We start from the raw sequence: 23,601 nt of genomic DNA, 5'->3' as shown, positions 1-23,601 counted from the left end.
TGTGGAGATAACCTAAGATTCTGGGTAATGTTATCTTCCTCTGGAGAGGATTTACTTTTGCCTCTACAGGCATTTAAAGAATAGAGGTGGAAAAAAAAAAAGAATAGAGGTGAATAATTTTAAACTATTTCAGGCAATTAAAAACTAAGTTTTAGTTTTTGTGAAAGCTGGATTATCATCCTTATGTTTATCATCATCCCTAGAGTAAAATTTACTTGGGAGGGGGTCCCCAACCAAAAGTCTGGGATGTTCACCATAGGATCCCTCCTCCTCAGTCATTCCTGAACTCCAGTTTTTATGCACCCCGAGCCTCATAAGTCTGCTGAACACTCTGCTTAGCTTCTCAATGTGTTTTCTGTTCAGCTTTTCAGTCACAGCTTTTGAGTTAGCAAATGCTCCTGAGGGGTCATGTGGCACTAAATGTTTATCCTGCTTCTTTAGACCTCCCTGCTTTTGGGGATCTTAGCCCCTTAAAGTCTTGAATGCCCTGGTAACTTCTAACACCATCCAAGATTTGCTTTTTATGGCCTACATCGTTTTTAGTTCTTGGCAGCAATGTTGGTCTGACACAACTGGTCTCACTCAGCGAGAAGCAGAAGCCTCAAAAAATACTAGATTTTACTCAGTAACTTTCCCGGTAGCAAATAGGCTAATCTTAGGAGTTCTCTTACTTGATCTACTAATACAGTGGAATGTTCGAGATCTTGTATCCCCAAGGTAACCCTTCCTTGGTCTTACTTGATCTACTACTGTTAGCCAGATCGTAAGAGTTCTTGAATTGCCAAGGTAACTCTTACTTAGTCTTACCACTCTGCTGATTTAATATGCTGCTCCATTTATCTCAAATTAACTTTAGAAAGAGATTTTAAAGAAGTAATACTAATACTGTAAATTATATTTGCTGGTAAATTATTTAAGATTCTCAGATTTAGGAGCACCTGGGTGGCTCAGTTGGTTAAGTGTCTGCCCTTGGCTCAGGTCATGATCTTAAGGTCCTGGGATGGAGCCCCATGTTGGGCTCCCTGCTCAGTGGGGAGTCTGCTTCTCCCTCTCCCTTTGCCCTTCCCCCTGCTCACTCACACACTCACACCCCTGGCTCTAATAAATAAATAAAATCTTTTTTTTTAATTCTCAGATTTACTTATGTGACAGAAATTTAAAGTAAGCTTTGTTGCTATCATTTTCATGCTTTTGGTATCATAATTATGCGAGCTTCATAAAGAGGATAGCTTTTCCTCATTACAGTTCTCAGAAAATTCACACAGTAAATATCAAAATATGAAAGAATTCATTTTTATTAACATTATCTGAAAAGGAAAAACTTCTCAGAGATAAATTCTTTTATAATTAAAATTTCTTTCCTGTTTTATGTAGGTTTTCTGGATTCTCAAAGGGTCTGTGACTATCTAAAAAATTAAGATCTAGCACAGAGCTAAGTCTCAATAATTGCTATTTCCTTTTGACCTAAAAGAGTTGTCTTTCTGTTATATACCAGGTCATGAATATCTACTATTTTGAGTCACAGAGTTGCTTTTCATTTTAAAGCTTTAATTATAGAAATTATATACCTAGGAAAGATATTAGTGAAAAAGGGCATATTACTGCTTACTTTCCTTATCACCAGGAATCTCATCAAACTTTGGAGAAAGAATTGGCACCATTAGAAGTCAGTACTCTAACACATATGAAGATTTAGTTGTTCAATCAACCAAGCAATATTTACTAAGTGCATATATTAAAGTCAATAAGCTAACTTTTATAAAAGATGAAAAAATTAAACATTGAATCTTGCCTTCAAGGAGTTTATAATCTAATAGAAGAAAATCTGTGTGTCTAAATACCATAAGATAGGGATCCCTGGGTGGCACAGCGGTTTAGCGCTTGCCTTTGGCCCAGGGCGCGATCCTGGAGACCTGGGATCGAATCCCACGTTGGGCTCCCAGTGCATGGAGCCTGCTTCTCCCTCTGCCTGTGTCTCTGCCTCTCTCTCTCTGTGTGACTATCATAAATTTAAAAAAAAAAAGAAAAGAAAGAAAGAATCAGTCCTTTAAAAAATAAATAAATACCATAAGATAGATACCAACCAGAATCATCTGCCATATAAGAATTCATACAATATGTATGCCAAGTAGCAACATGTTAAACATTCTATTTTTTTCTTTTTAACATACCTTTAACACGAAGGGAAAAACTAAGCTTTATATGTTTAGTGACTGACTATGTATTTCTTAAGTATCTGACCTTACTGAATAAAGCTTTACATATTATGATAATTAAATGCCACAGGAGGCCTATTTATAAGCATTTCTGGAACCCTGACTGGAGCTTCTTTGTATGAAATACAGTAAATTAAACTGAGATGACAATATGATCATCATAAGAACAAATCCTAATAGTCTATACTGAAAACAAATTCAATCTCTACCCCAGGTCTTTACTCACACAATAATTTTACATGCCAGCATATGTGGAGTTTTCAGAATAAAAGACTCTTCCCAATCCACACACCTTACAAATCATACCAAAGTGATTACTATGGTCATGTCTGTGGTAGGATTAAAATAATACCACTCTCTACAGTTGAATCACTCCTCCGAAACTACAAGTATTACACACACAAATAGATAATGATAGTGCAAATATGTGACGGTGAGGAATAGACTCTGCAAGCTGAACAGACAAGATAACATGTGCCAACAAGTACCAATTCATGAACTATCTCATTTAATCCATATAATAACCCTGTAGTAGGCATTATTATTATTTACATATTCCAAATAAGAAAACAAAGGCTCAGAGAAATTAAAAAATAAACCCAAAGTTACCCATCTTATAAGTGGCATTCCAGGAAACCTAGCCCAGAATTGTCTAGATAGGGCAGCCCTGGTGGCGCAGCGGTTTAGTGCCGCCTGCGGCCTGGGGCATGGTCCTGGAGACCTGGGATTCGAGTCCCACATCAGGCTCCCTGCATGGAGCCTGCTTCTCCCTCTGCCTGTGTCTCTGTCTCTCTCTCTCTCCCTCTCCGTGTGTGTCTCACATTAATAAATAAATAAAATCTAAAAAAAAAATTTTTTTTTTAAAAAGAATTGTCTAGATAATTCTCAAGACCACACTTATATCCGTGGTCCCCAAACGCTGGTTATCAGTTAATGAGAATAGTAAACTACACATCTTTAAAGTATACCATTCAATCAATTTTGACATATGTATACCCATCACATGTGTGCATGCGCGTGTGCATATACACACACTCAAGGTAACTCCACAGAATGAGGGGAAAAAAGGGACGATGTCAGGTAAACTTTTCATAAAGTTATATTCACTTAAGCTACAAGGCTCTCCTCTAAGATAGCATCCTTTGTAATTCTTTGCATGGGAATGTCTTTTCTTTTATAATGATAAGAATGAATGGTGGTGGTTTTTATTTGATCGTCTTATGTGGCAAGACTAAAATAAAAGATGGCAACTATATGCTGACTCCTACTTCTGTACTGAAACCTTATTTGTGTATGAACTCTTAACCGCAATGCTTTTATGTATTTCCAAAAGAATATATTTTACTCTCAATAGGAAAGGTTTGATTAAATAATATCTAAGAGATAATCACCCTTCTATAAGAATGACAAATATTTTTTTAACAGTTATGTGTAGCCTCCTTCATAGGCAAAATCATAAGGGAGGCATCCCCATTCCCTCTACTGCTGTCTTTCTGGTAGTCACTCGGTTTTTCATTTTGCTCCTCATCCCACTCCCACCAAAATACTTTAAAACTGAATCTCAACAGATACGGTCATGGGGACCAATGTAGTTCAATCTTGATGTGTACTACCATTTTCACTGCCACCTTCTTACTAGCAGCAAGAGTGGAAGAATTTCTTTTCTCATCCTCCTTAGGACTGTAATTAAATACTGCCAACTGAATATGTTCCCCTCCCCCCACCCCCGAATCTGGTTTCTTTAATTTGCTTTTCTCTGATTACTGGCAAGACTAATTCTTTTTAAAAGATTTTACTTATTCATGAGACACACAGAGAAAGAAGCAGAGAGAGAAGCAGCCTCCTGCAGGGAGCCTGATGCAGAACTCAATCCCAGGACCCCAGGATTATGCCCTGAGCCAAAGGCTCAACCACTGAGCCACCCAGGTGCCCTGGCAAGATTAATTTTTTAAATGTTTGAAAAAAACAAAAAACAAACAAAAAAAAACAAAATGTTTGCTCAGTGACCTATAGTCGTCTTTCCCTTTGGTCTTTTTATCTATGCCAAAAGGCATAAAACTAGCTTTCTCTAAGACTTGAGTTTGAACCCAGGATTATCTGATTTTAGGCAAGTCACACTTCCTCTTTAGATCTCAGTTTTCTCCTCTATAAACCCCACAGACTTATGAATTTTAAATAGTTTAAATTTTTAATAATTAAGACTTATTCTTGAAAACACAGCAGGCACACAAAATATGCTGGTTAATAGTATTGCTGTTGCTAACCCATTGCCACCTTGACTATAGAGAATATTAAATAGCAATGGCAATATAAATCCAATAAAACTAAGCAAAACAACACAGAAACCAATCCTATTGGGCAGCCCCGGTGGCGCAGCGGTTTAGCGCTGCCTGCAGCCTGGGGTGTGATCCTGGAGACCTGGGATAGAGTTCCACGTCAGGCTCCCTGCATGGGGTCTGCCTCTCTCTCTGCCTCTCTCTCTCTCTCTCTCTCTGAATAAATAAATAAATAAATCTTAAAAAAAAAAAAAAAGAAAGAAACCAATCCTATTTTTAATAAAAAATTAAATGAAGAGTGTCTGAGGTACGTATGCACATTCGATGTGCAACAAAGCCTTCAGATAAGAGGGCAGCTTCTCCTCTAACAAGTCAGTATGTTTGAGGAGCTGTGTAGCCATAAGAACCATGATCCAGGTTTTGAACCTTTCCATTGCCCATCAAGATCCAGTCTGTAGCCAATCCTCCTCCTTCCCCTTAGCTCCAGACAACTACTAATTACTTGTGGATCCTGTGGTTTTACACTTTGTGGGAATATCATATAAATGAAACACAGCTGTTTTCACTTAGTATGATGTTGAGGTTCATCCACAGAACTTCTTTCTTTTTATTGCTGAATAATAGTCCATCGTATGGCTATCCGCATTTCCAATATCCATTTACCAGTTGATGGTCTTGGGTTGTTTCCACTTACTTGGCCCTTATGAGGAAAACTCACAGTCACGTTCTTGTGTGAAGGGATGGTTTTATCCATACTGCTCTATCTGTGTTGTACAGATACATAGGAGAGGAACTGCTAGGCCACATGGTAAATTTATGTTTAATTTTTTAAGAAACTGCCAAACTGATTTCCAAAGCACCTAATACCAAGCAATTCTCACCATCAATGCATGAGGATTCCCATTTCTCCACATCTTTATTGTCACCTTTCTTTTCAATTGTAACCATTCTTTTCAATTGTAACCATATAACATGATTAGCTCCTGGTTTTAATTTTCATTTCCTGAATGACTAACCATGTTGAGTATCTTATGTGCTTATTAGCAATTTGTGTATCTTCTTTGGTGAAACGTCTATTGAAATCCTTTGTCCATTTTTTAATTACTTTGTCTTACTGACTTACAAGAGTTGTTCTATGTATTCTGAACACAAATTCTTTATCAGCTATATGATTTGCAAAGTTTTTTCTTTAAGTGAAACCTTTTTTTTTTTTTAAGATTTTATTTATTTATTCATGAGAGGGTGGGGGCAGAGACACAGGCAGAGGGAGAAGCAGGCTCCATGCAGGGAGCCCAACATGGGACTCGATCCCAGGATCCCAGGATCACACCCTGGGCTGAAGGTGGCACTAAACCACTGAGCCACCCGGGCTGCCCGCAAATAATTTCTTCCAGTCTGTGGATTGTCTTTTCTTGTTCTTAATGGTGTCCTTTGAAGTACCAAGTTTTTAATTTTGATGAAATTTCATTTACCAAGTCTTTTATGGATCATGGTTTTGGTGTTGTATCTATGAACCCTGTCTTACCAAAGATTATGAGGATTTTCTCCTACGTTTTTTTCTAACAGTTACACAGTTTTAGGTTTTTTATATTTATTTATTTATTTATTTATTTATTTATTTATTTATTCATTCATTCACTCATTCATTCATAGAGACACAGAGAGAGAGAGAGGCAGAGACGCAGGCAGAGGGAGAAGCAGGCTCCATGTAGGGAGCCCAACATGGGACTCGATCCCAGGACCCCAGGATCATACCCCAGGCTGAAGGCAGGTGCTAAACTGCTGAGCCACCCAGGGATCCCCCACAGTTTTAGTTTAGATTTAAGCCTATGATCCATTTTGAGTTTATTTTTGTGTATGATGGGAGATAAAAATCACTTTTTTTTCTTTTTGGGATATGAATTCCAACTTTCCCAAAACATTTATTGAAAAGACTACCTTGGGGGGAGCGCCTGGGTGGCTCAGATGGTTAAGTGTCAGCTTTCGGCTCAGGTCATGATCCTGGGGTCCTGGGCTGAGCCCCACATTGGACTCCTTGATCAGTGGGGAGCCTGATTCTCCCATGCCCTCTGTCACCCCCTCCCATCTTTGCTTGTTTGTTCTCTCTCTTAGAGAGACAGAGAGAGAGACTATCTTGGGACATCTGGTTGGCTCAGAGGGTGGAGCACGTAGCTATTGATCTTGTGGTCAGTGAGTTCGGGCTCCATGTTGGGTGCAGAGATACTATAAAATCTTAAAAGAAGACTATCTTTTCCCCATTGAAATGTCTTGCACTGTGTCAAAATTCAGTTCACCATAAATGTAAAAGTTTATTTCTGAACACTCAATTATGTTCCATCTGTCAATATGTCTGTCCATATGCTGATATCAAACTGTCCTAATTGCTTTAGCTTTATAGTTTTTTTCTTTTCTTTTTTTTAAGTAGGCTCCATGCCCAGTGTGAAGCCTAAAATGGGGCTTGAACTCATGACCCTGAATCAAGACCTGAGCTGAGACCAAGAGTCAGATTCTCAACTGACTCAGCCACCTAGATACCAATACCCCTGGTCATGGTCATTTTTATATGTTCCTGAACTTGGCTTCCTAATATTTGGCTAAAGATTTTTGTGTTTACATTCATAAAAGATATTTGGCTGTAGTTTTATTTTTTTGTGATGTCTCTGACTTTGGTACCACAGCAATACTGGCCTCAAAGAATCTGTAAGGAAGCATTTCCTCCTCCTTTAGTTTCTGGAAACATTTGGTATTAGTTCTTTATGTTTGACAGAATTTACCAGTGAAGCCAAGATGACCTGGGCTTCTCTTTATGGCAAGATTTGTAATTACTGGGGTGCCTGGCTGGCTCAGTTGGTAGAACATGCAACTCTCTATCTCAGATTAGGAATTCCTGCCCCACCCACATCAGGTGTAGGGATTTTTTACTTTAAAAAAGATTTGTAGGGGCACCTGGGTGGCTCAGTTTGTTAGGTGTCTGCCTTTGGCTCAGGATGTGATCCCACACTGGGCTCCCTGCTCAGTGGGAAGCCTGCTTCTCCCTCTCCCTCTGACTCTTCTCCTGCTTGTGCTTTCTCCCTCACAAATAATTAAAATCTTAAAAAAAAAAAAAAAGATTTGTGATAATTGTCTTGTTATATGCCCATTCAGATTTTTCATTCTTTTAAGGGATGCCTGGGTGGCTCAGCAGTTTGGCACCTGCCTTCAACCCAGGGCATAATCCTGGAGTCCCGATATCAAGTCCTATATCAAGCTCCCTGCATGGAGCCTGCTTCTCCCTCTGCCTATGTCTCTGCCTCTCTCTCTCATGAATAAATAGAAAAATCTTTAAAAAAAAAATCAGTTTCGGTGATTTGTCCATTTTTAGGACTGTGTCATTTCATCTAAGCCATCTAATTTATTAACATAAAGTTATTCATAGCACCTATTTCATTTCTGCAAGATCATTACTCATGTCCCCTCTTTCATTCTTGATTTTAGTAATTTGTATCTTCCCTATTTTTCTCAGTCAATCTAGCCACAGGCTTGTCAATTTTGTTGATCTTTTCAATTAAGCAGCTTTGGTTTCATTGATCTTCTGTACTATTTTTCTGTGTCTACTCCATTGACTTCCACTCTGACCTTTGTTTCCTTCCTTTTGTTTGCTTTTTACTCTCTGGATTCATAAGGTGAAAGCTTAATTTTTTATTTGAGATCTTTCTCCTTTTCTAATATAGACATTTAAAGCTATAAATTTTCCTCTTAGTATAGTTTGGCTGAACCACATGAATTTTAGTTATGTTCTGTTTCTTATTTTTAATTCAGTTCAAAATATGTTCTGACTTTCCCTTGTGATCTCTTCTTTGACCCACAGTTACTCACAAATTTCTTGTTTAATTTCTTATGGACTGTACATAGAGACAAAGAAGGGAGTCAAGGGGGATTCCACAACTTTTGACTGGAGCAACTAAAAGGAGGGAAGTGCTGCTGGATATAGGGAGGAGTCCAAGTGCACTGAACATAGGGGCAAGAGCAGGAGTTCAGTCCTGGACATCTGAGGTGGAGATTCTCATGCAACAGTCACATGGAGATGTGGCAAGGCAACTGGGTATGCAAATACTGTGTCTGGGGAGCAGTCCAGGCCAGTGATATAAAATTTAGGAGTCTTCAGAGCATGTGTGGTATTTAAAGTCACAGGGCTGAATTACTAAAGGTGTGACTCTCAATAAAGAAGAGAAAGTTTCCCTGAGTGAAGTCAGAGAGGTTTTCATAAAGGAGATTCCTGTTAAGTTAGGTGTTAGGACATTTAGAATTGATCTAGCAAGGACAGAGCCAATTCAAGCACTCCATAAGCTGGAGATGTGAAATAAATGTTATCACATGATAACGTGTCATATCTGTGAAGCATTAAAGATAATGATATTAAGAGACCTAATCTCCATATAAGTAGACATTACAATACATAAATATGGATGTCAGGCTTACTGACATATACGTATATAATGTCTACTAAAATGATAATATCCTTAAACTGCCCATGTTACTAAAACAAGATCCTTACCTCTACATGCCTATTTTTTTCTTCTACTCATATGCCTCCCTATATCAGTCATTTAACATATCTTTTCAGAAAACTGTGAAATCAAAGAAGCAAAATTGTTGCTCTTTGCCATATCTATTATGAGAATGAAGACCATTCTTGGCAATCAGACTGTCAACATTCCAGAAAATGTCAATATCACTCTAAAGGGATGTACTGTTATTGTCAAGGGCCCCAGAGGAACCCTGCAGCGGGACTTCAATCACATCAATGTAGAACCCAGTCTCCTTGGAAAAAAAGAGGCTCTGAGTTGACAAATGGCAGAAATAGAAAAGAGCTGGCTATTGTCCATACTATCTATAGTCATGTACAGAACATGATCAAGGGTAATTTACTGGGTGTCTGTTACCAGATGAGGTCCATGTATGCTCATTTTCCTATCAACATTGTTATTCAGAAGAATAGTTCTCTTCTTGAAATCAAAATTTCTTGGGTGAAAAATACATCCACGGGGGGTCGGGAGAGTTCAAGTGTTGCTTGTCTAGTATCTCAATCCCAAAAAGATGAGTTAATTATTTTTTTAAGACTTATTTATTTTGAGAGAGAGAGAGAGAAAGAGGGCAAGCGGGCACTAGGCGAGGGGGACAAAGAAAGAAGGAGAGGGAAAATCTTGAGCAGACTCCCCACTGAGCACAGAGTCCAGCATGGGGCTCAATTCCATGATCCTGAGATCATGACATGAAATGAATTCAAGAGTTGGACACTTAACCGACCGAGCGATCCCAGGTGCCCCAAAACATGAGTTAGTTCTTGAAGGAAATGACATTGAACTTGTATCAAACTCAGCTGCCTCAATTCAGCAAACCAAACAGTTAAAAACAATGTTACCAGAAAATTTTTGGATGTTACCTATTTTTCTGAAAAAGGAACAGTTCAGCAGGCTGATGAATGAGATCTAAGTTGCCCAGTTACAGAAACAGCAAGATGCCAGATGATTTGTCAGTCTTATTTGTGATATTTTAAAGATGCAGTAAAGGCTGTATTGATTTGGGCCGTTTCTTAAACCAATAATCCGTTGCAACTATTTGGCAAGTAAACCATTTAGAAGTATTTAAAAAAAAAAAAAAAAAGGCAAGATTGTTATCCCTCCAACCAGAGAGCCACATGACAAAAGATAATATGTGTATTCCAAAGCAAGTATCCGAGTCTTCTTACCATATAAGTCTGCAAGGGTTTACAACACTCCATGCCTTCAAACTTTTTTTGTTCAAGAAGCAGAAGATATAATACTGAAGAAAAATGGGTCAAGTAAGGGAAATTGCTTTCCAACTGAGATTTCAGACTGAATAGGAAATGGGTGAATTAGAAGAAAAACAGTTATCGCCCATCTGTACGTGGCTCTCCTGTATCAAAGGCAGCTTACTTCCAGTTTACCCCATGACTAAAGCATTCTAGTTTCAAGGTGACAGAGTTTTACAGAAATGTCTTCCCTTTTTATTTTTTAAAGATTTTATTTATTCATGAGAGAGACAGAGAGAGAGAGAGAGAGAGGCAGAAGCAGGCTCCATGCAGGGAGCTTGATGTGGGACTCGATCCCGGGACTCCAAGATCACGCCCTGAGTAGAAGGCAGGCACCAAACCGCTGAGCCACCCAGGGATCCCTGTCTTCCCACTTTTAATAATTTGGATCAAAACTAGAATCCCTTTAAATAGGCTTAAAATATTCAGTAATGCTAATTTTCAAATAATGCTTCAAGTAAAACCTGCTGCTGTGGCAGAAAAAAAATAATCCATAAGATCTCTGTTGTACAGACATACTCCTTGCCTAGCTGTATTCTAGGTGCTAAAGTTAGAAATCAGAGAGAAAAGAGAATTCACCGTTAGGTTTCTCAAATATAAACAACGTTTCTTATAAACACATCAAGGTTAGTTTTCTCTTAATATACTTTTGGAGCCCCAAATGATACTACTTGAGTCTGTGAACCCATTAGACACAAGTTATTTACATGATACTTAATAAAATTGTTTTATTAAAACAGGTCAGATGTCACAGTTCAAATTTGGTGCCCCAAAGATCTCTTTGATCTTTAAAAATAATGAAAATCACTCTATCCAAATAAAATGGAACAAGAAAACAGTCAGGAGCATGTCGCTGTTAATCAGGTAGACCTGACCTCTCTAAGGTACCTCGGTTTCTCATCTATTGATGACAATAAATGAAATTACATTAGGCTTTCTATACTTGGCACATGATAATCACTCAAAAAACTACGGCTATTGGGGCACCTGGGTGGCTCAGCAGTTTGGCACCTGCCTTCAACCCAGGGCATAATCCTGGAGTCCCGATATCAAGTCCTATATCAAGCTCCCTGCATGGAGCCTGCTTCTCCCTCTGCCTATGTCTCTGCCTCTCTCTCTCATGAATAAATAGAAAAATCTTTAAAAAAAAAATCAGTTTCGGTGATTTGTCCATTTTTAGGACTGTGTCATTTCATCTAAGCCATCTAATTTATTAACATAAAGTTATTCATAGCACCTATTTCATTTCTGCAAGATCATTACTCATGTCCCCTCTTTCATTCTTGATTTTAGTAATTTGTATCTTCCCTATTTTTCTCAGTCAATCTAGCCACAGGCTTGTCAATTTTGTTGATCTTTTCAATTAAGCAGCTTTGGTTTCATTGATCTTCTGTACTATTTTTCTGTGTCTACTCCATTGACTTCCACTCTGACCTTTGTTTCCTTCCTTTTGTTTGCTTTTTACTCTCTGGATTCATAAGGTGAAAGCTTAATTTTTTATTTGAGATCTTTCTCCTTTTCTAATATAGACATTTAAAGCTATAAATTTTCCTCTTAGTATAGTTTGGCTGAACCACATGAATTTTAGTTATGTTCTGTTTCTTATTTTTAATTCAGTTCAAAATATGTTCTGACTTTCCCTTGTGATCTCTTCTTTGACCCACAGTTACTCACAAATTTCTTGTTTAATTTCTTATGGACTGTACATAGAGACAAAGAAGGGAGTCAAGGGGGATTCCACAACTTTTGACTGGAGCAACTAAAAGGAGGGAAGTGCTGCTGGATATAGGGAGGAGTCCAAGTGCACTGAACATAGGGGCAAGAGCAGGAGTTCAGTCCTGGACATCTGAGGTGGAGATTCTCATGCAACAGTCACATGGAGATGTGGCAAGGCAACTGGGTATGCAAATACTGTGTCTGGGGAGCAGTCCAGGCCAGTGATATAAAATTTAGGAGTCTTCAGAGCATGTGTGGTATTTAAAGTCACAGGGCTGAATTACTAAAGGTGTGACTCTCAATAAAGAAGAGAAAGTTTCCCTGAGTGAAGTCAGAGAGGTTTTCATAAAGGAGATTCCTGTTAAGTTAGGTGTTAGGACATTTAGAATTGATCTAGCAAGGACAGAGCCAATTCAAGCACTCCATAAGCTGGAGATGTGAAATAAATGTTATCACATGATAACGTGTCATATCTGTGAAGCATTAAAGATAATGATATTAAGAGACCTAATCTCCATATAAGTAGACATTACAATACATAAATATGGATGTCAGGCTTACTGACATATACGTATATAATGTCTACTAAAATGATAATATCCTTAAACTGCCCATGTTACTAAAACAAGATCCTTACCTCTACATGCCTATTTTTTTCTTCTACTCATATGCCTCCCTATATCAGTCATTTAACATATCTTTTCAGAAAACTGTGAAATCAAAGAAGCAAAATTGTTGCTCTTTGCCATATCTATTATGAGAATGAAGACCATTCTTGGCAATCAGACTGTCAACATTCCAGAAAATGTCAATATCACTCTAAAGGGATGTACTGTTATTGTCAAGGGCCCCAGAGGAACCCTGCAGCGGGACTTCAATCACATCAATGTAGAACCCAGTCTCCTTGGAAAAAAAGAGGCTCTGAGTTGACAAATGGCAGAAATAGAAAAGAGCTGGCTATTGTCCATACTATCTATAGTCATGTACAGAACATGATCAAGGGTAATTTACTGGGTGTCTGTTACCAGATGAGGTCCATGTATGCTCATTTTCCTATCAACATTGTTATTCAGAAGAATAGTTCTCTTCTTGAAATCAAAATTTCTTGGGTGAAAAATACATCCACGGGGGGTCGGGAGAGTTCAAGTGTTGCTTGTCTAGTATCTCAATCCCAAAAAGATGAGTTAATTATTTTTTTAAGACTTATTTATTTTGAGAGAGAGAGAGAGAAAGAGGGCAAGCGGGCACTAGGCGAGGGGGACAAAGAAAGAAGGAGAGGGAAAATCTTGAGCAGACTCCCCACTGAGCACAGAGTCCAGCATGGGGCTCAATTCCATGATCCTGAGATCATGACATGAAATGAATTCAAGAGTTGGACACTTAACCGACCGAGCGATCCCAGGTGCCCCAAAACATGAGTTAGTTCTTGAAGGAAATGACATTGAACTTGTATCAAACTCAGCTGCCTCAATTCAGCAAACCAAACAGTTAAAAACAATGTTACCAGAAAATTTTTGGATGTTACCTATTTTTCTGAAAAAGGAACAGTTCAGCAGGCTGATGAATGAGATCTAAGTTGCCCAGTTACAGAAACAGCAAGATGCCAGATGATTTGTCAGTCTTATTTGTGATATTTTAAAGATGCAGTAAAGGCTGTATTGATTTGGGCCGTTTCTTAAACCAATAATCCGTTGCAACTATTTGGCAAGTAAACCATTTAGAAGTATTTAAAAAAAAAAAAAAAAAGGCAAGATTGTTATCCCTCCAACCAGAGAGCCACATGACAAAAGATAATATGTGTATTCCAAAGCAAGTATCCGAGTCTTCTTACCATATAAGTCTGCAAGGGTTTACAACACTCCATGCCTTCAAACTTTTTTTGTTCAAGAAGCAGAAGATATAATACTGAAGAAAAATGGGTCAAGTAAGGGAAATTGCTTTCCAACTGAGATTTCAGACTGAATAGGAAATGGGTGAATTAGAAGAAAAACAGTTATCGCCCATCTGTACGTGGCTCTCCTGTATCAAAGGCAGCTTACTTCCAGTTTACCCCATGACTAAAGCATTCTAGTTTCAAGGTGACAGAGTTTTACAGAAATGTCTTCCCTTTTTATTTTTTAAAGATTTTATTTATTCATGAGAGAGACAGAGAGAGAGAGAGAGAGAGGCAGAAGCAGGCTCCATGCAGGGAGCTTGATGTGGGACTCGATCCCGGGACTCCAAGATCACGCCCTGAGTAGAAGGCAGGCACCAAACCGCTGAGCCACCCAGGGATCCCTGTCTTCCCACTTTTAATAATTTGGATCAAAACTAGAATCCCTTTAAATAGGCTTAAAATATTCAGTAATGCTAATTTTCAAATAATGCTTCAAGTAAAACCTGCTGCTGTGGCAGAAAAAAAATAATCCATAAGATCTCTGTTGTACAGACATACTCCTTGCCTAGCTGTATTCTAGGTGCTAAAGTTAGAAATCAGAGAGAAAAGAGAATTCACCGTTAGGTTTCTCAAATATAAACAACGTTTCTTATAAACACATCAAGGTTAGTTTTCTCTTAATATACTTTTGGAGCCCCAAATGATACTACTTGAGTCTGTGAACCCATTAGACACAAGTTATTTACATGATACTTAATAAAATTGTTTTATTAAAACAGGTCAGATGTCACAGTTCAAATTTGGTGCCCCAAAGATCTCTTTGATCTTTAAAAATAATGAAAATCACTCTATCCAAATAAAATGGAACAAGAAAACAGTCAGGAGCATGTCGCTGTTAATCAGGTAGACCTGACCTCTCTAAGGTACCTCGGTTTCTCATCTATTGATGACAATAAATGAAATTACATTAGGCTTTCTATACTTGGCACATGATAATCACTCAAAAAACTACGGCTATTGGGGCACCTGGATGGCTCAGTCAGTTGACTCTTGGTTTTGGCTCTGGTCGTAATCTCATGGGTCATGGGAATGAGTCCCACATTGGGCTCCCTGCTCAGAGGGAAGTCTGCTTGAAGGTTCTCTCACTCTGCCTCTCTCTTCACTTGTGTGCATGCAAGTGCACCATCTCTCTCTCTAAAATAAATAAATCTTTCAAAAAGTGAAATTATGTATTTTTAAAAAGCTATAGGTATTATGAAGTTTGGAATTCTTTCTCCAGCTGTCAATTTATATCTTCAGAGCAAACAGGCTTACCAACACAATAGTGCACTGAAATGAAAGAAAGCAGACTGTTCACCCTACTGCCTCAAACCAGGCCTTACTATCATTTCTGAAGTGCAGTTTAAGGACAGAAAATGTAAAATAAAATGAAAAAATTAAAAGAGCAAATGAGGGCAGCCCTGGTGGCGCAGCGGTTTAGCGCCGCCTGCAGCCCAGGGCGTGGTCCTGGAGACCCTGGATCGAGTCCCACGTCAGGCTCTCTGCATGGTGCCTGCTTCTCCCTCTGCCTGTGTCTCTGCCTCTCTCTCTCCCTGTGTGTGTGTCTCTATGAATAAATAAATAAAATCTTAAAAAAAAAAAAAAGAGCAAATGAGGGGGATCCCTGGGTGGCTCAGCAGTTTAGTGCCGCCTTCATCCCAGGGCCTGATCCTGGGGTCCCAGGATCGAGTCCCACATCAGGCTCCCTGCATGGAGCCTGCTTCTCCCTCTGCCGTTGTCTCTGCCGGTGTCTCTGCCTCTCCCTCTCTCTCTCTCTCTCTCTCTCTCTCTGTCTCCCATGAATAAATAAATCTTTAAAAAAAATAAAGAGCAAATGAAAAAATGGGGGGAAAACTTATGGAAAAAGCAAATGAAACATAAGAAAAACTCCTGGGTGATCCTAAAGGCTGAATTCTGAAATCAATATCTACTAATTTGAGATTTAGTCAGAAAATCACAATTGAAAGAGAAAAACGCATTTTTCTTAGGCCATCAGAACTACACATCAAAATTCTGCTATCAAAAGATAGAGAGGCACCTGGGTGGCTCAGTTGGTTAAACACCTCCCTTCAGCTCAGGTCATGATCCCAGGGTTCTGGGATTGAGCCCCCATCATGTTCCAGAGTCTGTTCTCCTTCTCCCTCTCCCTGTCCTCCCCAGCCCCGTCCACCCCGCCCCTGACTTGTGCTCACTCTGTCAAATAAATAAATAAATAAAATCTTAAAAAAAAAAAAAGAGGAGCGATTGGGTGGCTCAGTCAATTATGCATCTGCCTTTGACTCAGGTCATGATCCCAGGGTCCTGGAATTGATTCCCACATGGGGCTCCTTGCCCAGCAGGGAGTCTCCCTCTCCTTCTGCCCCTCTCCCCTGCTTGTCCTTTCTCTCTCTCAAGCCCCCCCCCTCTCTCAAATAAATCTTAAAGAAAGATAAATAGGTATGTATGTAAGCTGATTAAATAATCACAACTAATAATTTTGTCAAATGAGTATTTAAATTAGGAGTCAACATAAACTGATTTCACAAAAGAGAATTTTAAAATCTTTTAAAATCTGATCTGATTTCTAGAGTCCCTCTGATAGAGAATAAAATAATACAACTAACCAGACATTCTGGGTTGGCTAGAATGATTCCATTATGTATAATACTCATTTCTCCAATGTGCTAGTATCTGAAGATAGTTACAAGGTCTTTATTTTTATTTTTTTTTTAGTTACAAGGTCTTTAAAAGGCAAACTGGGGGGGAAAAAAACATAAAAAAATAAAAGGCAAACCGGGGATTATTTTGTAATTTGTTTATCATACCTAAATTTCAAATGTCCGTAAGAAATGTCACACATTATTTCTTCATAATTGGGTGGGTGGCGCTTCCTGGCAAAGCCCAAGGGCTTCAGGGAGGGGAAATAGCCTCCTACTCTGGGTACTCACAGAAAATACAGTGCAAGGGTACAACTGAGGACTGAGGGGATGGCCTCACACCTGCAGATACATCCCCATATGCTGGGCTGACTAGTTGAAAATATGGTCACTATCCTGAAAAGATTAAAAACAGAGGGAAAGTATTCATTTCTCAGCCTCTTCTCTCCCTCTACTCTCATTTGTGGAAATATCTCTGAAGAAACAGATTACTCAAAACAGAAAATGTTGACCTTAGTATCCATAAAATACTGTAGATATTACAAAGATGGACAGGTTATTACCCCTGCTACCAAGTAACTCAAAATCTAAAAGAGAAATGATGATGATAATGGATTCTTTGCAAAGCATGAATCTGTAAAGAGCTTTGCTGGGGTTTTGAGTCTAAAATGAACAGGGTGAATGACTCATGCTCATCAATTAAATACAAAACCATAATATATACAAAAGTACAACTGTGGCTAAGGTTCTTACTCATCACCTGACTACAGTAAATAAGGAACATTCTTGTCTGTTCTAAGGCCCCCTCCCAAAGCTTCCCCACTCCACTCTATAGGAGAAAAAAAAAAGAGAAAAGAAAGAAAAGAAAGAAAAGAAAAAAAGAAAGAAAGAAAGAAAGAAAGAAAGAAAGAAAGAAAGAAAGAAAGAAAGAAAGAAAGAGAAAGTCCATTTTGTTATTTTGTTTTCTTTGTTAGAAAAAAGAATCTAGGGCAGCCCTGGTGGCTCAGCGGTTTGAGCGCCGCCTTCAGCCCAGGGCCTGATCCTGCAGACCTGGAATCGAGTCCCACATCAGGCTCTCTGCATGGAGCCTGCCTTTCCCTCTGCCTGTGTCTCTGCCTCTCTATGTCTCTCATGAATAAATAAATAAAATCTTAAAAAACAAAAGAGAAGTCATTTCTTCCAACAGCCCACACCAGTATTGTATTTTTTGTCCTGCTGATTATTTGTAAAATCTTTTTTTTTTTAAGATTTTACTTATTTATTTGAGAGACAGAGAGCAACCGAGAAAGCATGAGCAGAGTAGGGAAGAGAGAGGAAGAAGCAGACTCCTCACTGAACAAGGAGCCTGATGTGGGGCTCAATCCCAGGACCCAGAGATCATGACCTGAGCCAAAGGCAGATGCCCAACTGCCTGAGCCACCCAGGCGCCTCTGTAACACCCTTTCAGTTTGATGCTACCAATAAGCTTGTCCAAGCATGCATCACCCTCCACAGACAACTACAATAGCCATGGTGTTCAAACTTCCAATTTCCTCTCTAACCATCTACTATATTTTGGCTCAAAAGTTTCTAATCTGGGCAGCCCGGGTGGCTCAGCGGTTTAGTGCCGCCTGCAGCCCAGGGTGTGATCCTGGAGACCCGGGATCGAGTCCCACGTCAGGCTCCCTGCATGGAGCCTGTTTCTCCCTCTGCCCGCATCTCTGTCCCTCTCTCTCTGAATAAATTAAAAAAAAAATCTTTAATAAAAAAAAAAGCTTCTAATCTACTACTCGGTTTATGTCATGCCCAGCAATGATGACGCCAAAAAATGGAAGTTCTACTCAGCTAGCCCTTAGTGTTCACTCATTCAATAAAAATATTGAGTCTCAGGGACTCCTTGATGGCTCAATATTTGAGGTGGTCAGTTGGTTAAGTGCCCAACCGACACTTGATTTCAGCTCGGGTCTTGATCTCAGGGTTGTGAGTTCAAGCACCATGTTGGGCTCCATACTGGGCATGGAGCCTACCTTAACAGAAAAAAAAAAAAAAAGAAAAATGAGTCCCAGCTACTATATCAGTCACTTTCTAAAAAGTTCCTGCATTCAGCCAAATTCTATCAACTTTCCAGGACCTGTATCCGGTGAAGTCTTGCCTGACCACTGCAACCTCTGGGTCCTCGTCCTCTTCAGAATGATCAGGCTACTCCATTTCTGCATTCTCAAAGTTGATTCCACTGAACCAAAAAGTGGTATAAAGTGAAAACAATGTTTTGAGGTCACGTGCATTTGGGGAACACTGAGCTAATAAAGGTTAACATATTTTTTTTCTGCCAGACTTCTCTGAGCATCCAGTATGTTAACGTGCATCTTCAAGAGGGCAGACATGGTATATGACTATATAATTATATACTGCCATAAGTTTTTGTTAACTTAAGGAAGTTTCACAACATTTAATTGCTATTTCAGTTTTTGTTTTGTTTTTTTGTTTGGTGCCTGCCTCTCTCACTAGTCAGACAACTCTAGGAGGGCAGAAAGCTGTCAATCCTCACTGCGGCCACTGCACAGAGAAGCCAGTAAGTTTTGGTGGAGTAAAGCAGAAATGATGTGACCAGGTTTGGGGTTTAGAGGATACCACAGGGGGATGATAAAATCCTCCAATTTCAGCATCATAGGATCTCAACACATTATTAAGTCTCTGATTTGGGGTAAATTATTCATCCTCCATGGGGCTTAGCTTCCCCATCTAGAGAATGTACACAGTAACAAGAGCTACCTTACAAGTTGCAGCTGAGGAATGGATTACACACACAAAGTGCCCAGAAAGTATTCAGTTAATATTAGCAGATGGATTGGTAGGATATAGACCAGAAGAGAGACTAATTAAAAAGCTATTCAAATAATTCAAGCTGTTTATCCATGAGTGAGGGCTATGAAGTAGACTGTCTGAATTTAGATTCTGGCTTTACTTCCTACAAGCTATAGGCTCGTGTAGAAATTACTTCCTTCGCTATCCTCCCTTTTTTGGTCTGTACATCAGGAGCATGAAAAGCAACCATTTTTCAGGTGTGTTGTGTTTTTTTTTTTTTTTTTTTGAAGACTGTATTTATTTATGCACAAGAGACATATATAGAGATGCAGAGACATAGGCAGAGGGAGAAGCAGGCTCCCCACGTGGGAGCCTCATGTGAGACTAGATCCTGGGACTGCAGGATCACACCCTAAGCTGAAGGCAGACGCTCAACTGCTGAGCCACCCAGTGTCCTTTGAAGATTATTTTTAAGCGGAGGTCTGGTGAACTGACAGCATGCTTTCTAACTACCCCCCACTCCCATTCCCAATTGTCCCCAGAGACTCAAATGTCCTTCCTTCCACAGAGCCATCATCTTCTTCCCCGACCTCATCTCCTGGTCCGAAATCCTCCTTTAAAACATCAGCCTCCTGAAGAACAAAGCAGATTACGTTCCGTTCCTACACACTCTTTCCCCTCCCCTTCTGCATTGCCCACTTCACATACAGTGTGAGAAAACAGAATGTAATCAGAGGAGTAATTCTGTATGCCCCCCACCTTGTAATTCCTGAACACTCTGTTAACATCTTTCCACAGCAGAGTGGATAGAAAGGTGGTATGTTGTACCAATGCCACCGTTTCCCAAATACAGATCTTGACTTTAATTCCTAGTTGCTATTTTAACTTAGATTTACCCCCACTTATTAAAAGAGTAATTAAAAAGAAATTATCTTTGGGACTAAAAAGTAAACAATACCTTTGCCAGGCTCAACTCAAGCAACTGATTTTAGTTGTGAGAGATACAATTCTTAATGAGCTAGACTGTACACACAAAATAAATCCAACAAAGCCCATATTCCCCCAGACCATCTTGGCACTAGCCAGTCTACACCTCAGTAAGGGATTCAATCACAGACAAGGGTTATCCCCCCTCTGTGGATAATCTGACATAATACTGTGATACTGCAGGTCTGCAGTTCGGGCATTCTGAAGACGTAATGGAGTACTAATTTTCAAGACGCAGGAAAACAGAGAGGGTCTTTACAGAAAAAGCAGGGAAGCCCCGGTGGCGCAGCAGTTTAGCGCCACCTGCAGCCCAGGGCGTGATCCTGGAGACCCTGGATCGAGTCCCATGTCGGGCTCTCTGCATGGAGCCTGCTTCTCCCTCTGCCTGTATCTGTGCCTCTCATTCTCTCTCTGTGTCTCTATGAATAAATAAAATCATTTAAAAAAAAATAAAAATAAAATAATAAAATAATAAAAAGCAGAGTTGTTTAGTGTTGGTATTCTAGAAGGTCACAGGGGATCTTGTGGATTCATACAAACAGATGTTGGTCACAGAAAATGCTGTAACCTTTTAATGATGACAAGCTCGTATACTTGCGCACTCTCATCCTCGTACTTCTGCACAAAAATTTTTTTAATAAGGAAGTGAAGTGGGAACTGAGCCACTACAGCTGGATCTCTGGAAGACAGATTCCAGATGAGTCTTTGGGTCCTGGGTGCTGTGACCCAGTGGCCCAGTGATCTTGTGCGTCTTCAGGCAGGTTGCTCTCCAACAGGAGAGGAGTGCTGTGACAAAGAGGCAAATAAGGAAAGGGAGACCACAAGACAGACAACTCACTACTCCTACTTCCTAGAACAAATATTTATATACATTGGCCTGAAAGAGACATATTTTAGAAGCTATATCCTTACCCATTCTTACTCATTACTCTATCTTAGAAAACCAAAGTCCCATTGCACAGCTGGAAATCTAAGAGCCACATGGAATATTAAGAGTTCAAAACAGCAGTGAGCACTGACTGCTTTCCCAAGGCCATTCCTTCTGCTGTGGTTGCAGCCAGGAGGGCTCAGGAGGGTGCGAACAACTATCTGTGCTTCAGCAGTGATGTTTTATGGCTGGGTGCCCAGATTGTCTAGCTCTGCACACAGCTCTATAGCCTTTGGAGGGCTACAGGGAAAGAATGCATTCTTAACAAACAGCTCTCCATCCCTGCAACAGCTTCTTCATTCTCTGAAAGCATCTGTGGCCAAGAAAAGAATTCATTTTTAGTAAAACTCTAAAAATGGCACAAAGGGTATGAATTTTCACCATGTTTTTAATATGTAAAACCTCATCACATCCCAATTGGAGAATTAGCGAATACGTATTTTACTTTTCATTAAGTTCTAGTTCAAACGCATACTCTGCACAATAGGAAACGTACAGGATTATTTTAAGCAAGTTATTCAAACAAGTTCACTGGGCAAGGATTATACATTTCTTGGTTTCAACATCACACATACAATCTCTACACAAAGTTATAGCTATTTCTAACAAGTAACCTTTGTATTTTTAAGTAATTATATTCTTGAAAAATTGTGTGTAAGCCCAATGTCTATAATTGAGAACATCTTTATTGCATTAAAATTTAAAGAAAGCTTACTGTATATTATTTTGCAAAGTAAAGAATGCTCTCCTCATGACCGCACCATTATTTAAAAGCTAATTTGTAAAAATTGGGGATCCCTGGGTGGCTCAGCGGTTTAGCGCCTGCCTTCGGCCCGGGGTGTGATCCTGGGGTTCCAGGATCGAGTTCCACATCAGGCTCCCTGCATGGGGCCTGCTTCTCCTTCTGCCTGTGTCTCTGCCTCTCTCTCTCTCTCTCTCTCTCTCTCTCTGTGTCTCTCATGAATGAATAAATAAAAATCTGTTAAAAAAATAATAATTTGTAAAAAATTTAGATGTTCACGATTAGACTGACTTAAAGCAAGAAAATCTATAAAATCTGACAAAAAGGCCAGTTCTCATTTAATATTCTGCTCTCTCTACTTAAGTCTATGACATCTTCAAACAAAATTAAGATGCCAACTGTCTTAATTAAGCAAATAAAATCCACTCATCATACAAAATAGACTGCAGCACCAATACTCCTTCAAAAGATTTCCTTACAGCTCATTGAAAACACAAGAAAACCCTCTGAAATAAAGCTGGGGTGAAAGGTAAAAACTCATTTGTCTCAAAATCACCACTAAGAAAGCCATAACAATTTCAAAGAAACCAAAAACAAAACACACAGAAACAAAGTTGGCTCTTCCCCCACTTACTTAAGACTTTCCAGGCCCTATCTGCTGAAGGCTCTACCTCCTGCTCCCTCAACACATCCCTCTCCTGCTTCCAAGACCTTTTATAAATCTGTCCCTCCTCACCTCTCCATTTCTCATGTTCCCCCACCTCTGACCCTGGGACTTTAGTTGCTCTGGCCAAATAATCTTCGTTTGCTGCATCTGCAAATCTTATGTTGTTCTAAGAAGGGGAAACAGCCTCAGAGATGACAACTGATTTTCTTCCTTATAAAATCTCTGATAGTAACCTTTGCACAACAAAGCCTGACTGAGTGCTAACGAGTGGCCTACAACATTCGCATGCAATCTCGTGGATCTAATTCTTACTGGGGAAAGCCAGAAAGACATCGAAATAGTCTTTAAAATGGCTCTTAAGCCTTAAAATGTTAAGTTGTTAGGAAAGTTATACGATGCCAAAGACATTCTATATACTCAAATCAAATAATGGATAAATAAATTTCCATTAGTACTTTTTTTTTTTTTTTAATTTAAGATTAGCATCACTTTGAGTGGAGCGAGAGTAAGTTTACACTCAGGCCCTCCTTGCTCTCACTTGGAGCTGGGGCAGTCATGCAGACACTCCGTCTGCAGCCAGTACTGTAGGAATTCTATCTTCCATTTCTTTCCAACTGAAAGCTCTCTTCACTAGGGAAAAAGGCTGCCCCCTCAAGCCCTGACCTCCTCCTCCCCATCTTGGTTTTGGAAGTGAGCCAGATGACAGCATTTGGAAAAGCACAAATTTATCTCAGTAAAGCCGGCTATTTAACAAAAAGGTGGTGGTGGTGAGAAATACTGTAATTTTAGAGTATATTCCCCCCATGACTTACTTCTGTTTTGATCCCTGTGGATCCAATGAAACAGTACACCCCACTTTCCTCATAATCAGCCCTCTAATGCAACTATTTGTTCCAAAACTCCCAAGCCAACTAAGTATAAA

At 39.5% G+C, this 23,601-nt stretch overlaps 2 pseudogenes; both read left to right on the top strand.

The window, feature by feature from the left end:
* Positions 1 to 9,014: 9,014 nt before the first annotated feature.
* Positions 9,015 to 11,259, top strand: LOC121472729 (annotated as a pseudogene).
* A 1,386-nt stretch (positions 11,260 to 12,645) lies between these two features.
* Positions 12,646 to 14,997, top strand: LOC121472728 (annotated as a pseudogene).
* The last annotated feature ends 8,604 nt before the right edge of the window (positions 14,998 to 23,601 follow it).

The sequence above is a fragment of the Vulpes lagopus genome, chromosome 12 (genome assembly GCF_018345385.1).
Source record: "Vulpes lagopus strain Blue_001 chromosome 12, ASM1834538v1, whole genome shotgun sequence".
NCBI classification, from domain to species: domain Eukaryota; kingdom Metazoa; phylum Chordata; class Mammalia; order Carnivora; family Canidae; genus Vulpes; species Vulpes lagopus.
This window is presented reverse-complemented; position numbering and strand designations above follow the sequence as displayed.